This window comes from Salarias fasciatus, chromosome 20 (assembly GCF_902148845.1).
Source record: "Salarias fasciatus chromosome 20, fSalaFa1.1, whole genome shotgun sequence".
Lineage (NCBI taxonomy): Eukaryota > Metazoa > Chordata > Actinopteri > Blenniiformes > Blenniidae > Salarias > Salarias fasciatus.
In genome coordinates this window covers 14818277-14835941 of record NC_043764.1, presented here as the reverse complement: position 1 = coordinate 14835941, position 17665 = coordinate 14818277, and the positions used below count along the sequence as shown (strand labels likewise).

At 41.7% G+C, this 17665-nt stretch overlaps 2 long non-coding RNA genes across 2 annotated transcripts in view; both read left to right on the top strand.

Moving 5' to 3' along the window:
• The window catches only part of LOC115408102 (uncharacterized), a 93918-nt gene extending 80625 nt beyond the window's left edge, over nucleotides 1-13293 (top strand). Inside the window, exon 3 of the long non-coding RNA XR_003933728.1 lies at nucleotides 12914-13293. This is a non-coding gene — a long non-coding RNA (uncharacterized LOC115408102). The remainder of the gene's footprint in view (nucleotides 1-12913) is intronic.
• Nucleotides 7079-8419, top strand: LOC115408106 (uncharacterized). The gene is made up of 2 exons (XR_003933732.1): nucleotides 7079-7308; nucleotides 7941-8419. It is a non-coding gene; the product is annotated as an uncharacterized LOC115408106 (long non-coding RNA).
• Nucleotides 13294-17665: the final 4372 nt, after the last annotated feature.

The following is a 17665-nucleotide window of genomic DNA, read 5'->3' as shown; positions in this document are numbered from 1 at the left end:
GTGCATGCTCATATAACTCAGACAAACATCGTTCAGCTCAGAGTCCTTCCGAAGTTATTTAGATCCAACCGATTTAGCCGCATGTAGCAGTGGGCCACAGCAATGGAGCTTTAGCACGGGACATAATCTCTGCAAAATCGCTCATTTCGGCTATATTTTTTCATCTATCACCAGTGTTATCATAAAGTCAGCTCGTCTACCGTCTTCAGGTGGATCATCTGACAGTTGTCGCTAACTTAGCCACAATTAGCTGGGATGGGAACATTGTGGAGCTCCACTTCCCAGCAGAGAAGCATTTTGAGTCAGCCTGGCTGTCACGGCGCCTGGCGTCTGACTCGCCAGGAGGCTGCATAAAGTCAGCTCGTCTACCGTCTTCAGGTGGGTCAGCTGACCCACCTGAAGACAGTCAGACAGCCAGGGGTGGCCGGCACGTGTGTCTGGTCGATTGCCGGCGGAGCCGGGCCTGGAGGCTAGGCCGCTGGGTCGGGGGAACCGCCCGAAACAGAGGTGGCGCTGGGCGCCGTGCCGGGCGAGGGGCCCCGTGGCGGCCCCGGGTTGCCTTTCGGTCCGGGGTCGGATGCTCAAAGCTCTGCTCTGCTCTGCTCTGATGGGATCTGCTGCGCTTAGCTCTACTCTGACACCCTGCTAACTTAGCCACAATTAGCTCAGCTGGAGCCTCTCCCATCAACCGCCCCGCGGCCCGCACACAGCGCTCCTCACCCGGCTTGGAGAACTTCCAGAGACTCTCGGTGAGGAGAGACTTCCAGGAGCGCCTCGGGGTTGGACGCTCAAGGCTCTGCTCTGATGGGATTTGCTGGGCTTCGCTCTTCTCTGACACCGTGCTAACTTAGCCACAATTATAAAATACATATAAAATACAGAACAGACATGATGTACTGCATTCTTCTGGAAGCTTTTTCAAAATTTTCATAATTTCATATCTTTCCACCTGGTTGTGCAGCTTCCAGAAGCATGTTCACATAGAGCTATTATCCAGTGATATTTTGACTCTCAAGCAGTGTGCTAACTATACCGCAGCTGTCGGAAGGGCTCACTTTTGGGGGGGGGGAAGTGCCTCGGAGCAAGCGGATCTGCTTAAAGTGTCGCTTAAGGCATAGCGCTCCCACGCTTCAATGGTGAGGACAAGTACTGCATGCAGGCCGGCATCTTTATTAAAGTGAAATAGTGATGCGCAATCGTACATTAAAATGGCCTGATTCTGCAAATGATCCATGATTTTGATCATACAAAAATAATAATAATAAAATAAAGTAAATACACGGGGGAAACAGCATTTTGCTAATATTTAGGCCCCCCCCCCCCCAAAATTTCACAAATCATGCTGATGTCTCATCAAGGTGGGCTGAGACCCCCCTGCCCCCCCCATAGTTCGCACCCTGCTCTCAAGTGTTGTTTGGAAATCAGCCTTTAGGCCTGCAGAATCAACAGTTTCTGTAGCTTAACTGGCAATGGAACGACACTGCTTCATGCAAACTGGAAGGTACTGTTGAAAAATGTACTGCATGTTGTCTTTGCCATTTTTGTGTTTGTTTTTCTCAATCCTCATGGGGGTTTGGATGTTTTCAGATACTGGTCTGTTTCTGCACACGGCACAAAGGGAGGTCACAGTTAGGGATGGGAATCGAGAACAAGTTCTTTTGTAGAACCGGTTCCTCGCGACTTAATTCCAATTAATTGTTTGTCTGTCTCCTTGACAATTCCGCTTATTGGTTCTGCTGTGTGACGTACCATACCATTCAGTGTGCATCGGGGGTTAAACTCCCTCATCCCACCACATCACCTCCATCTCACAGTAACTCCACCGTCTCCTGGTCAAGCCACATATTATCTACAAAGTTCTCCAGTACACCTCGAAATCAGAACCCGACCCCTCTGTACCTCTCTGACCTCCTCCAGGTTGTCACCCAGTCCCGCTCCCTCAGATCCTCCTCGTTCATCCTCCTGACTGTAACTCTTGCCCTTTCAGCACCATGAGGAGCAGAGCTTTCAGGCATTCTGCTCGCTAGCGTTCTGCCACATTCACCATCTTCAAAACCCAAACTCAACACCTATCTGTTCATGCTCACCGATATTCATTAACTGTTTCACATTGTCACTCACACGTTTTATTGTATAATGTTTTATCCTTGTAGCTTGCATATATTTTATATGTATTTTCCCTGCAGAGCGACCTTGGGTGACCAGAAAGGCACCTTCAAACAAAATGTGTTACCATTCTTATTTTTATTATAATGACAATGATAGGGATGTCCCGATACAACTTTTTCACTTCCGATACGATACCGATATTGCAACCTTGCATTTTGGCCAATACCGATATTGGTCCGATACGATATCGGCGCGAATCATACATACTTTCATTACTTATTTTGTGGTGTATAATGTTGTAAAAGGCTTGATCAAGTGATGCTGCACAGAGAACAATAGTCAGCAACAGTAGGTAAGAGAAAAACTGACCCATTTATTATTAATCGATTGGTTACAAAATTTCAACCTTCAACATAACATCTGCAGTGCTCTAAAGTTGAATAAAATAAGAAAATAAATAAATTAGAATATGCTGAAGAATAACCTAAACAACTCCAACAAAACCAAGTTATACTTTTAAAGTGCAAACAATTCCAGTCCTCTTCAATTATTTTTTACTGTCAGTATATGGTGGGAACAACTGAAGGCGAGGATGAAAACTAACAAAAACTACAACACAATACTGTCCACTGTCCAGCTGCTCAAACTTCATAGTTCACAGCTCCAGGTTCACGGACTTGCTCTTAGTCTTCAATTAAAAAAAAAAAAAAAATGCTTCAAACGTGTGATGAGGTTGGTCATATTAAACGTTCCGGGTTCTCTGCCACCATGGGAAACTTCTGCATGACAAGTGTTGCACTCAGCTGCAGCGTCTCTGTCCGAGTTTACGGTAAAATACTGCCACACGGTGACATCCTGCTCCAACAGTACCACACACACACAGAGGCGGTGGTGTTGTGATCACGTGGGCTCTGCATGCTGGATCAGAGACGTTCTACTGAGAAGGGCCAGTAGGTGGCGGTAATGCCCCAAGATGGTGGCCAGCCGCCGAAAGAGAAGAAGAAAGGGGCCTGAGAGCGGTTGAGGGGCCTGAGGAGAGTGGTCTACGTGGAGGGGCCTGAGAGGTGAGGTCTGCAGCCAGACTGTCTTGGCATAATGTGTATACAGCAGTGGCGGACCGTGCATTTCACACTAAGGGCTTCAGAACAGATCCGCCTGAACCAATCCACCTCTCAATAACTATATTGTCTACAAAAAAAAATCTTATTATGCATATATGCACATAAAGAGTTGTTGCACAGCAGATAGATACTTGTGCAGCCAGAATAAATGCCTTTGCTGAAGTGCACAATTCTCCAACTACATCTGTGCACATACAATGAGCATCAACAAGTTAATAAAACAGCAATATTATTTAGGAAAAGAGGAACATTTTACTCACCAAAATCCCGATTATTTGAAAACAAAATACATCCTCCTTTCCTTCCTCAAAAAGAGTTAAATTGCTCTGTCATATAGATTATCCGTGTGTTTCAGTTCCATAAGGCCAGGGCTGAAAGTCCAGCTTGCCCTGTGGTATTTCTGGCGAAAGTTTTATTTCTCTTCAGGTCTTCTTCTTCTTCTTTGGAATAATTGAGGTAGGCGACCAACAACTAAGGTTCATACCGCCACCTACTGTATCTCTTGGTGAATGTAAATCAGAGGGCCTGGATATGCTGTTGTTAGAAACTCGAAGGCGCTGAGTCGCCAACTCGAAATCTGATTGGTTGAAGCAACTGTCTGATTGGTTGAAGCAACTGTCTGATTGGTTGAAGCAACTGTCTGTTTGACGCTTCACTTTACTTTCCTGCGCCATCAGGAACAGACAGTGAAGGTCTCGGGCAGATTTCTTTGACCCCAGCAACAGATGATGCCTGAAATCTGATTGGTTAAATGATTTAATATGAAAAAACATGTCTGGAAGCAGCGCAACCACGGGAAAACTATGAAAGGAACTGGAACATACCGTTTGGAATCATTTATTAATTATTTATGGACAAAATATAATTTACATCAGTTTGTAATTCAGATACTTTTTAGGCTTTGCAGGCCCTGACGGCCCACCACTGGTATACAGCTATGTTATATCCACGCTGCCATCCGCTCGCTTTTTAAATCTAAATTTTCCGTGCATGAGACCAAGCAGTGCGCTGTTGTCGGGAGCTGTTTCGTTGTTGTATCACAGTGAAATATGTCTGGGTGAAACTCATCCGGTGACAAACGTTCCGCGACAATTTGAGATATTTTTTGTATCACGTTTACATTTATGTAATTACCTAATTGTAACTAACGCGTTAAAGTCACAGCCTTATTAAAAAACACTTTTCTTTTATTAGTCGGATGGAATATGCTAATTTTTTGAGATAGGGATTTTTGGTTTTTCTTCACTTTTTGGCCAAAATCATCCAGATTAAAACTATAAAAAGCTTGAACTACTTCAGTTGTGTGTAATTAATCTAACATGTATGAAAGTCTTGTAGGGATCACATGGACAGAATTCCCCATACAGACTGAGGGGCAGAGTTTGTTAGCGCATATATAGCACCTGTTCTGGTTGTTCTGTTTTTTAGTGTGTGAGGGATAAAGAGTTCCTGTTTCAGTAGATCACTCCGCCTCCGACTCCCTGGCTCCAGCACCACAGTCTAATGTCACAATATGCTAATTTTTTGAGAAGGACCTGTATTGTTGAAGCTGGATTTTCTAACAGAGGAGTTCATATTGAGAACATTATTTCAGAATTAAACATGAATTATTCAATCAGTCATTCAAAGAATAATAATTATTGATATTTTAAAGTTGGAAAGATTTTTAAATTTAAATGTTGACCGAGCACTGATTAACTTTAAATGATCACTGAGGTCATTGCATGGTTTTGCACAACAGAGACACATCTTCATTTGACAAGACATCCTTGTTCTGCTCAGAACTAAGTTCAGAAGAAAACATCGTGTATCATAATGCCCTCTTCTTGATTTGAAGAGGCATTGAATGCTCATGGGGAGGTGTTGCACCCTTAAAAACGGTGAGAATGGGAAGAGTGAAATTATCACCTGCATGCAGTTCTCTTCACTCATTTGTATCTAGTGATGGTAAAAGGGCGCTACTTCCCTCTCCTGGAACCCCGAGGTAACGTCACAAATGAACACAAGCAACACATGCAGGAGCCTCTGCTGGCTCTCTCCCTCTAATGCATGTGAAATGAACCAATCATCAGAAAAATCCAAAATATGAAAATGTCAACTTAAAAGTCTGAAAATCACCAACCTCTGAACAATGTGTGCTATATATATATATCTACCACCTACGCCCCCCCTCCCCACAAATAAGATGTTGTCCATAACATCTGTCCCTTTTCCCTCTGCAACCAAAGCATGATGCTGCCTCCACCATGCTTCACTGTAGGTATGGCGTTATTATGGTGATGTGCAGTGTTGTTTCTGTGCCAAATATACCTTTTGGAATTATGTCCAAAATTATGTCCAAAACATGCAAACTTGGTTTCATCAGATCATAACACATTTTCCTACATGTGTTTGGAAAATTTCAGATGTCTTCTTGCAAAATGAAGCCAGGCTTGGATGTTTTTCTTTGTAAGATAAGTAGGGCTGTCAAAAATAACATGTTAATTGCGTTAATTAATTTATGTAATCAATCTCGTTAAAATTTTAAACGCAGTCTAACGCATGTGCATCATGACAAGCCTCACCTCTACCAGCGGATGGCGGTAGTGCACCCACGTGGAATGCAAGCTGCCAGCAACCGAAGAAGAAGCCTCACCTCAGCCTCGGCTGATCGAGAAGCTTTTTCGCCACTACAGACTGTTTATCTGTTCCTTCATCAGAGGTGTCAAGAAAGTACTTTCCCATGCCCTGTTTTTGTTGTGCCCAGTCAGTTAACAAAGGGCTGGGCTGATTTGAATCACCTGCAACAAACAGTTCTGGGCCCAGGTGATCACAATCAGCCCAGCTCTTCGAGAACTGACTGGGTACATGGAAAACATGGCATGGGAAAGTACTTTCTTGACACCTCTGTCCTTTAAAACGGATTATTTAGAGAAAATTAAGCACATACACTGTCAGTACATTATCATTAAGTATTAATGTTTATTTAGCCTTTTTTTCTTTTTCTGAATCGCGGAGGCGGCGCCGGAGCGATAAGTTAGTTTCACTTCTGCCTGCAGACCTTCTCCTCCCTCCAGACAGAGTCTGCTCTCTCTTTCCACGAGTTTATCACTCTTTCGGTGTCTTTAAGTGGAGCCATCAGGCTGGAGCTCCGTCTACTTTCATTTTTACCGTCATGTTTTGTCTGCTGCGCGGATGTCTGCGGATGGTCCGCGCGGACCCTTGCGGACAGGAATTCATGACGATTTTTACGTCACGCGGACCAACGCACACCCACACGGACATGTGAAGCGTGGACGGGCAGCAGACAGGAGGCAAAGGAGGCCTGGCGTCAATTCATTTATCAAAACAGAAGAAGAAAGCAATATGGAGGGAGATAAGCTGGCTGGTCCCATGGATTCTACTTGTTTGATTAAAAAAATGTTGAAGCAGTTTTCTGTTTTCCACACAAAAAGGAACACTGGCTAAGAATGCCCTGTTTAATTGTGCAAAAAAAAAGTGTGGTATCTCTTAGTTTTACTTTTCTTGTGGTACAATATTTGTTACAGACCTGAAAATGTAACTCCTGCCAAAAGCCAACTTTAGAGGGACTGCAGAGGGAGCACTGCACACACACACATTATGGTGTGCATGTTTTAGTTTTTTAAATATTTATTTTATTTGGAGCCTTAAATATAAAACACATCACATGTTAAATATATATATAATCATGTCCTGTCGTTTTTTTGTTAATGCAGTACAGGAAAAAAGGGTATATTTCAGACATAGTTAGACATTGCGATTATTTGTGATTAATCATGATTAATTAATTTGTAAGCTGTGATTAATCTAATTAAAAATTGTAATCATTTGACAGCCCTAAAGATAAGCATAGCCCAGACAAGAAGACAGGAGATTGTTATCACATGTATGACGCAGCCAGTACTTGCCAGAAATTCTTGTAGCTCCTTCAGTGTTGATGTTGACCTCTTGGCAGCCTCCCTGACAAGTTCTCTTCTCGTCTTATTATCAATTTTGGACGGACGTCCTGTTCTTGCTAATGTCACTGTTGTGCCATATTTTCTCCACTTGAAGGTGACGGTCTTCACTGTGGTCCATGGTAAGTTATTCCTCGGAAAATATTGTGTATTCTTCACCTGACTGATATCTTTGAATTACGAGACCCCTCTGATGCTTTGGAAGCTCTCTGCAGACCTTGGCTTGTGCTGGAAGATGCGGCTAGAAAAATGTCAGGAAAAGCCTACCAGAACAGCTAAACTATATTTGGGGTCGATCAGAGGCACTTTAATTGGCGACAGGTGTGTGCTGACTCCAGTTTAACCTGAGTTTGAATGTAACTGGTTAATTCTCAACACTGCCACATCTCCAGTTACAAAAGAGTGTGCATGCTTATGCAACCGCATGAACTCAGTTTTTTATTTATCAATGAAAGATTTCTGCTTGTTTTTTCAATTGCCTTCTCAAGGTTATAGGTCACATTAAAGGTGGAAAAAGTTGTGAAATTATTTGTCTTGCTGTTATTTTTTTAACATCACGAAAACCTTGCATTTCAACATGGGTGTGTAGACTTTTTAGATCCACTGTATATTGTGGCAGAACAGTCCAGTCGGAGGATTGGTCGGCTCCTCCGATTACACTTAATATTGGTCAGGAAGAGGACAAAGAGCTCCAAAGTTGAGGCAGGTTTGAAAACTCTGTGTGTGACAGGAGAAATTTCCCCATCTGCTTCAGGCTTTCCAAAGACGTGTTCTTCAGATTGAGGAGATGGTCCAGTTTGGTGACTCCTTCTTTACTCAGGTTGGCCCTCAGTCTGGTAAACTGCGTGACTGGAGTCTGAAGAATCTGTTAAAGACACAGGTTTTTCAAACATCCACCTGATTGGTGATAGGTGTGTGTTTGGTGAGACAAGCCTGCCAGGCATGCAGGCCAGAGGTGTAAAATGGAGTCAGACCAGTTAAAAACCCTCAAGTTAAGTTCATCAACAATGGTCATCAGGAAGAGCTGTTTATCAGAGGCAAGCAACCCCACCCTTCTCAGCAGCAGGCGCAGTCCTGCTTCACAGTCAAAGAGCAACAGCTGTGCACTGTGGAGTCTGAAAGCTGCTACTTTGGACCTAATGACTGTTAATCCTTGCCCCACTTCAACCACAAACAGATTGAAGGCTGCATTCCTCACCCAGTGTTTACCAGACCAGAAAAAGTCCAGGAAGATCCTCTGAACCATCAACATTAGTCCTCTTGGTGGAGTCACTGCGATCAGTCTGTCAAAGAATCATCACCGCCAAGTCAGCAATCAAAGTGAAATCCTCTCTTTGGCACCAAATCCAACTTTTCAAAAGATGAAAACTTCTCTCTCTCCACTGACTGCTCCTCAGCTCCCCCCGCCCCTCAAGTTAAGAGTCTGGGTTTCATCCACGACAGTACACCACCATTCCAAACTCAGATCAATAATGTCACCTGGTCTGATTACCTCCACCTGTGTAACATCAACCATCTCCACTTCTCCCTCACTCCCCACTATCTTCGTCCAGTCTTGTCACCTCCCACCTCGATTATTGCAACGACTTCCCCCTCTTCAGCCTCCCTCAAAAGTCCCTCTACAAACTCCATCTGCTTCAGAACTCTGCTCCCCAGATCATCACTGAAAATCCCTCGTCCCACCACATCACCTCCATCCCACAGTAACTCCACCGTCTCCTGGTCAAGCCAAAAATTATCTACAAAGTCCTCCAGTACACGTTGAAATCCATCCAGAACCCAATCCCTCCGTACCTCTCTGACCTCCTCCAGGTTGTCACCAAGTCCCGCTCCCTCAGATCCTCCTCGTTCATCCTCCTGACTGTAACTCTTGCCTTTTTAGCACCATGAGGAGCAGAGCTGTCAGGCGTTCTGCTCGCTAGCTCTGGAACTTTTTACCATCAGATCTGTGGAACTCTGCCACTTTCACTATCTTCAAAACCCAAACTCAACACCCATCTGTTCACGCTCAACGATATTCATTAACTCTTTCACATTGTCACTCACACGTTTTATTGGATGATGTTTTATCCTTGTAGCTTGCATATAGTTTGTTTTTTCCCTGCAGAGCGACCTTGGGTGACCTGAAAGGCACCTTCAAATAAAATGTGTTACCAGTCTTATTTTTATTATAATGACAATGATATTATTATGTTATTATGTATGTTTAATAAAACATGCGACGTGTGTCTGGCTTCAGACACATTTATATCAATGTTGTATCGCTGATGTAAAAAAGTATTCACTCAACATGTCGTCGCTACATGATCATCGTTTCCCTGAACCGCTTCAGCAGCACAACCAAGGGTGTGTTGTTGTTCTGCCGACCTTCATATGCACCCAACAGTGGAGGAAATGCAACACAACCTGCTCAACTGGCTCTCTGCTGTCCTGTGGTTGAATCAGAGAAGAAGAGATACATTTACTTTGCGCCTTCAAAGAGTCACTGTGCGAGCTTTTCAGGTGAGATGACCTGCACATTCAGGTTTAACTCATTGTTGTGGTGGTTTGAATTCCATCATTTGTTTGATTGTTCGTTTGTTTTCCATCTATTTTTTCCCACAGGAACAAAAAATCTTCCTTTAATTGTGCCACAAATAATTAAAAAATAAACTTTTAAGGAGCACCCCTTTCCTCCTGATATGTTGAGCCTCTTGGGAAGGAAGGGGCCTCAACATTGGATGTTTTGTTATGATTTATATAACTTGCAAAACAAATGCTGTTTTGCTGGTTAGATTCCAGCCAAACACGTCAGACTCCACCCATTTCTTCAAGTGAGTCCACCTGTGGACTTGGTGAAATAGGTGGAGTGTAGTGTGCTCTTGCTTGGTTGGAACAAAAACCAGCAGCCACAGCTGCTCATTCTGGGCTGGTTTGAGGGCCACTGCTTGAAATGATCAGCTCTGCAACAGTATATATATCCAGAGATCTTGGTCAAACAACAGTTGCAGTGTTGATTGCGGGAAATGGAGACATGGCTGGACATCTGCCTGCAGTCTGTGCATTGATCCTGATTCTGGGTGCACTTGGGTGCTCAGATGCAAAGTCAATTAGAGCGAAAAAAGGTCAGTGTGTCTTACACTCTATTATCCACCAACAAAGATCAATCTTTTGTGCTTATTTTCGTTATGTTTTTGACATTCGAGCAAATTGAAGTTTAATGGTGACAACTCATATGATAAAAGTTGGGATGGTAAGATTGAAGATGGAGTATCTGTTTTCAGCTTGGATTGTAATGTTGCACTTGTGTCAGACTGTTGTTTTTTTCCTAACTTTTGGCCAAATCTTCTTGGTGATGTTCTGTTGAAGCACATTAAAGTGTTTTGCCAGTTTTTTCCACCTCATTGAACATGGTGATTTGATTTCCTTTCAGGTCGCGTTGACCTTTGCCCTGGTCCAGCCTATGCCAACAATCCACACATGTGTGATATCATCTCGTTCACCCGTTGCACCAATGACCGTCAGTGCCGCAACTATAAGAAATGCTGCTACAATGGATGTGGGCAGACGTGCATTCCACCGAACAAGTGTAAGATGGAAATCAATCCATTTTTTTTTATATAATATGACAGCAAATAAGTGGATTTTTTTGTCAGTCAGAGAAAAAAATCCTCAATTAAAGCTTGTGTCCGGAGTTTTGAAAGAGAGAGGTTTTTTTAATCCAACGTCTTGAGGTTCCGCCTTCCCACTGCTTTCATGAGCTACCAAGCCTTTAATTGTGCTCGTGCATTACATGTGAGGTAAAAATTAGTGCCCCCGAGTCCTACAGCATCCTACATGTTTAGCTGTTTACGGTGGATGTTTAGCAGACAGTGGATATATCCGAGGTAAGCGTAAAGTCTCTCTGGCTGTGCACACACGTTGATTGACAGCATGACAAAGCGGAAGCTCGAAATCTATTGGCTGAAGCTGACCGGCGCTTTTCGGATAACATGGGGGTCTATGAGACGAAGGCGGAGCTCATATATACATTTTTATATTGCTTTATGCTAATATTATAATATCGAACCAGGCTGACACATTTAAGCGCTGTTCAAAAATGATACATACATTGGAAACGAACGGAAACTCCAGACACGAGCTTTAAAGACACTTTTTGCGAAATTACTATTTTCTCTATTTCACTGTTGGCATGAAATAAATTAGAATTCACGATGTAACACATCACAATGCCACTGCCAATGCCTTGACATGTTGATTTCATTGCTTCTCTCTAAATTGAATTACAGTTGTCACAGTCAGCAATTCATCACAGGAGAAAAACACAGAGACAGCCTGACATCACCACTCACACCAACATCGAGGGGTCATTTAGGTTTTCTTTAGGAAAAGTGGAGTATATAGAGAACATGGGGTGACAACTTATTACAAAAGTTCAGATGGCACAGTACATTGAAAGTAAAGTTTTTCTACTTTTAGTTTCAATTACAATGTTCTGGTAATTTCAGACTGTTGCTGTATGCTTCAGTTTGGATCTTATATTTAGTCTGTTTTCCAGTTCAAAGAATGTGAACACAAACCCACCCCACCCTGAACAATACATAAAAAAAAAAAAAAACAGCATGAATAGATCTGATACCATTACATGAAATCCATATATTTTTTCATCATATTCAATGTAGCAATTAAACAAGAAAGCAACAAACTTTTTATTGCTGTTCTGGGCATTGATTTAAAGGGGAAATATGCTATTTCTCTGTCACGTCACAGAGGTCTCAGAAGCCCAAAAACATGACATTCAAGTTTTCCGCCCCCAAGTTCATCCTGTGTCTGGTGTTTCAGCTGTCTAAAAAGTCTCTCTGACGACCCCTCCTCAGAACAGGCTGTTTCTGAGCCTGCTTTCCAGTGTGCACTTGAATGACCCTGTCCACGTCCACTCTCTCACACACACATGGTGGGGGCACAGTCAGAGGGGGAGTTAAATCCGCTTGTTTCAGGATAGGCGAACCACACTCAAACTCGACCGTTTCAGCAGGCATTTTCACAAAATGCAAGACGGGGAGGAAACAGGCAATTTTCAAACCCGAACGCCATAATGAGGCTACAGCAACACATACTACCATAAGAAACTCTTCACAAAGTGAAAAAAATGTCTTCTCGAAAGCTGTTGCAAATTGTTCTGACTACATCCTGTAATTCCAACATTAAAATCATATATTTTAGGTATTACATATTCACTTTTTCATAATTTCTCACACATTAATGTTTTTATCCAATATTATTATTCTTTTTTTTTGTACCATCCCGGAAGTCAATGCTTTGATTCCCTTTTGGTCAGGATTACACTCAAAGCTTAATATTTGTGTGGGTGGGTCACTGTCAACTTCTTGGTGAATTCTTTTGATTTCAGCCAAATACTTTTTATCACAATATGAAACAGACACAAGTTGTCAGATTGTCTTGTAACTTTGAATATTTCATGTTTTCATTCAATTTAAAAATTCCATCCATGAGCATTGAAAAGACTTTGCTGTGTCCCAGTAGACAACGTCCATGCTCTCATGACTTTAAATGTTCCAGTAACTGGAAGGGCTGCAATCATCAATGTTGATGTGTGTGTGTGTGCCGTGCCACATGGAGCTGAGTTACTTGACATGAAAACTCAAATGATAACTTTTTTTCAACCACTTGTCTGATACCTTTATGGCTTTTTTTGATTATAAGTGTTGTTTTCCTTCTATTCTTTAGTTAATTTCGGCCATTTTGGCTGATACCTGTCAAAGAAAGTTGGGGGTGAAGAACAACTCAGCAAGACAACTGGCTGCCGTTCTGCAGTGAGCCCTGCTGATTCAACAGTCTTCAATCACACTGGATTCTCCATCCTTGGGTCTACTTTCTGGGTTTCTTTAAATGCCAAAATATAACGTTTAAAAATAAAATGGTGAACCCATATTATCGGATAACTTTCAACTTAATCAACTGTTTGTGCACTTTGGTACACATTTGATCACCTTTATAAACAAATTATAATCTTTATATGATTGATCCTTTGTCAAACTGGTGGTAACTGTTGCTCTGTCTCAATCTCTTCTTTATCAGCGAATAAAAATAAATTGCATCACAATGTGCTCTGTGTTTGTCATGTTTATTCACAATGATGTCAATATCATATGTGAATAGTTTTTCATAATACTGGACACAAATATTTTGTTTTTCTTACACACTTATCAATGTACTCTGAGCGTTGCAGATAGAAATAAATGAAGTACTCAAACCTGAATAAAGTCTTTGCTGCATGTCAGTAAACTTTTAAACAAAACTTCATTTGTCAGTGTGCATGGTGCCATCATATGAGTCGCCCTCCAAGTGGCCGAAATAAATTTCATGCCCAGGTTCTTATGGTACTGTACATGGCTAACTTTGATAAGTTCAGTGACACAGAAACATCATGAACACCCTCTTTATCAGTCAATAAGCTCATTAAACACAATGTCAGAAAATGAAAAAAAAAAAAAAAAAAAAAAACACATCATAAACAGTGAAAAGGTCAAGTGTTATTTCAACCTGACTCTCAACACTATTTGTGCAGCTTCTGGAAGCACGTTTACACAGAGCTCTTATCCAGTGATATTTTAACAATCAAGTTTGATTAGGGTCAAAGAAATCAGCCTTTTGGTCAGTGGTCCTCAAACCAGACCAGAATGAGCCTCTGTGGCTGCTGGTTTTTGTTCCAACCAAGCAAGAGCGCACTGGACTCCACCTATATCACCAAGTCTGCAGGTGAACTCACTTGAGGAAATGGGTGGAGTCTGATGTGCTCCTGTTTGGTTAACAAACAGGAGTACATCCAGTTTGTTAACCAAACAGGATGTACTCCTGTTTGTTAACCAAACCCATGATCTGGATGTACTCCAACAGGATGGCCCACCCACAAAGATCAATCTTTTTTTGTTTTTCTTTTTTTAATGTTAAGTGGTTTCTACTTCAGCCAAAATTCAGTTTAGGGTTAGAGTTTGCCAACCCATTGAAGAAAGACATATTATAAAAGTTAAAACAATAGCGCGTAACTTTAAATGTCTATGAATGTCCGTTTCAGCCAAGCGGAGATTTCAAAATGCAGATTAAGCCGATCGGGTCCTCTAACATGTCGAAGATTTTTCAAGATATATAATTCTTGCTTTGCTTGTCGACCGGCGACATTCCCGCGCTGGCGTGCAGGAAATTACACATTTTACGTCACAACAAGAAGGGAGGGGGAGGACGCGTGGAGGGTCTCATAGCAACAGGCAGAGCTCAGGCAGACCGAGTAGCTTTTGTGAGTGTTTACCAGTCCTGCCGGTGAAAAATATGTACACTTTTTTCCTACACCATATCACGGTACAGTAAATGGTGCGGCACAAGCACTGACACAGTTTCTGTAATTCGTGGGACTGGCATAGTTTTTTTCCTACTTTGTGTGTAACACTTCGTTTTTCATCAAGAAGCAGCTACTGGAGACCAACGGACAACAAATGGTTTCCGCTGACGACCACTGGGTCTTTTCATCCACTAACCTGTCAGTTACAAATTAGGAGGCACCTTGTCTCCCGTTTGTAATAAGCTATTTGTGTTTCTGTGGCAAAAACAAAGAAAACAATAATTACCTCTTCGGAAGAGTCCATCTTTTTTTCACCAGCTGTCCTTATTCACACAGAATAAAAACCGTTTCCAACGGTGATTTGCACTGTGGAAACGCGAATCACCCTGCAGCGGTTGGGGGGAGGGGGGGACACCGCGGACACCTGGGAGTACATCATGTGGAAGCGCCGGCTTTATTGTTGTTAGAATGCAGAATTCCGCGAGAGGGCGACCGAAGTTACGCACTATAGCTTTAAGATTGAAGATAGAATTGAAGGTACAAAATTGCTGTTTTAGCTTGAATTACATCGTTCTACTTGTTTCAGCTTGTTGTTTCTTATCTTTGGCCGAATCTTCTTGTTGAAGTTCTATTGAAGAACATTATTGTGATTTGTAGGTTTGTTCTGTTCCAGCTCATTGAAGATGAAGATTTCTCCTTTCACACCTACCTGCTTTTTGCTCTCCCTATCAGAAGAATGAGCGCGTCTGTGCCAGCAGCGAGGTTGCCGGTTTCTCCAACAGCAATGACTGCCAGAAAAAGAGATGCTGTCACAATGGATGTGTACATGTCTGCATGCCAGTGACTCGAGGAAAGATGGAAACCAAATCACATTTCTGAAAAACCTCTGACAAGATGATTTCAGAAGTGTGTTTTTTGTTGGAGAAATCTAGTTAATTGAAAGACACTTAATAAAGAGTTCTGGGTGCCTGGCTTAATGAAAGCATTATGCTCTGCACTGTTCTGTAATGAATTGATAAATGAGTTGATTTTGGTGATTAAACTTGTTTAAATCCTGTACATTCAATTGCACAGAGATTAGGGGCCACAGTATTTAAAAAAAAAAAAAAAAAAAAAAAGGCAGTTGTGGATTGTGGCAGACTGGATGATGCTGGGTTGTGAACAGTCCAAAATTAATCTACCATATCAGTGTTTGCACGTAGTAAGCATTTGTCCGTGTGATGCCCACCAGTGTGTGCCCACTTGTGTGAATGTATTTTTGTGTTTATTTGAGTTTGCCCCCTTTGATGTTTTTGTAATATTTTGTGAAGAAGACTTACAAAAGGTATGATCTGTGAAATCGAAATGTAGTCGCAGCACTCCAACCAGTAGGAGGCACTGTGAGCCTGTGGTATCTGTCAGCTCACCCTCCGGTTCACTCTCATAACTGCATGATCCGGCAAAGGAGAAGCTACGGCTCCCGTGACATCGTCTCTACTTTATCGTTTCAGGTATGAAACATACTTAAAAACAAGTGAAAGTGTCCATAAGACTTGTAAATATTTTGAGTTTGGTTTGGGCGAGATGCAATTGACTCAGATGATCAGCAGAGTGCTTAATTTTGTGTTTTTGGGACCACATGGCAGTCAGAAGTGACAAAGATGGCGGTGTGGCACGCCGATACAGCTAAAAGATATCTTTATATTCCATTGTATGGGCAGCACGACTCGTTTCTGTTGGGTAAAGGGTGTTTTTCATGATTTAATTGGCTCCATGACATAATTTCATTCGTTGTGCATTTAAAAGAAACTGTTAAAAAGAAGTTAAATAGTAAAATGATGATTAAAAGTAAGTAAATTCATGTCATTGTGAAGATGATTTGGGTAAAAAGTTTGAAAGTTGTGTCTATTTACATGATTCTGTGGTGTAAAAGTCCATGAATATACTTTACAGTATTTAGTGAGATGCATATCAAGTGCATGTGTTGCCATGACATTATGTGATGTGGATTTTGGATGAATGACTTTGAAAGATGTAACAGATTTGTTTAGATTATGCAGAAGAAATGGGGTAAGAGAAACACATGTTTTGTGAACTTTTGAAGATGTCTTCAGAGATAAAAAAAAAAAGAAACAGTAATTTGCTGGTTACCTTTGAAAATGGACAATGTGAATGAACAGTAAATAGCATGATGTGTTTAATAAAGATAACTGCATGATCCTGCAAAGGAGAAGCCACGGCTCCCGTGTCATCGTCTCTACTTTATCGTTTCAGCAACATATAACTGCCCACGGGAGCCGCAGCCCGGTACCCGTAACATCCGCAACTACTCGTTTAGGCATTTTTGCTTTTAATGTTTCATTCCAACTTTTTACCCTCTCTAAAGTCAAGATTTTCGTTCCCTTTGTTGTCAGTTTTGTGTAACCACTGACTGACGTTAATAAGGTGAAAGTATATAGACCAGTTGCTAGGTTCGGCAGGAGTACAGGAACAACTGAGGTTTGAGTGAAATGAAATGGCTGGAGGCAAGAAATTAGCAAGAGCAAGTATAATATTTCAGGAAGACAAGCAAACAAAACTATATACAATTAATTAAATTCACAATAAGCCGGCATCTCAAAAATAAAATAAAATAAAATAAAACCCCACAAGTCTTTATCGAGCTCAGTGTTTTGTTTCGTCCTTTTTAGTCGTGTAGTCGTATAGTCGTGTAGTCGTGATTTATCTCAGTGCAGTTCCTTTCCCGGTGTTGTGGTAGTTGTGTTGTTACCACTTGGTTGGAAGTTGTGAGAGAAGACTGATGCTCCTCGGTCCAAAGGTTGGTTCACTTTGGGCTTGGCTTGCCATCTCTGTCCAGAGAAGAATCCAGGTATCCAGCGTTCCAACGTCAAATCCGGAGGTTTCTTAATCAAGCTATAATACCGAGCCTGCACACAATAATGATAGTATTATTGTATACAACCTAACAGTGTTCATGATCCTTTCTCTTTACATAGCTATGCTTTTTGTTTATCTTCAATCAAATTATATTACCAATGTACCAATATTCAGCAACATAATATACATGCATGTTTTAACTCAAAGTATCTCTGTTGTACATGAATTCACTTTTTAACTCATGAAAAAAAATGAATATATCCCTTTCACTGACACTGATTTAACCA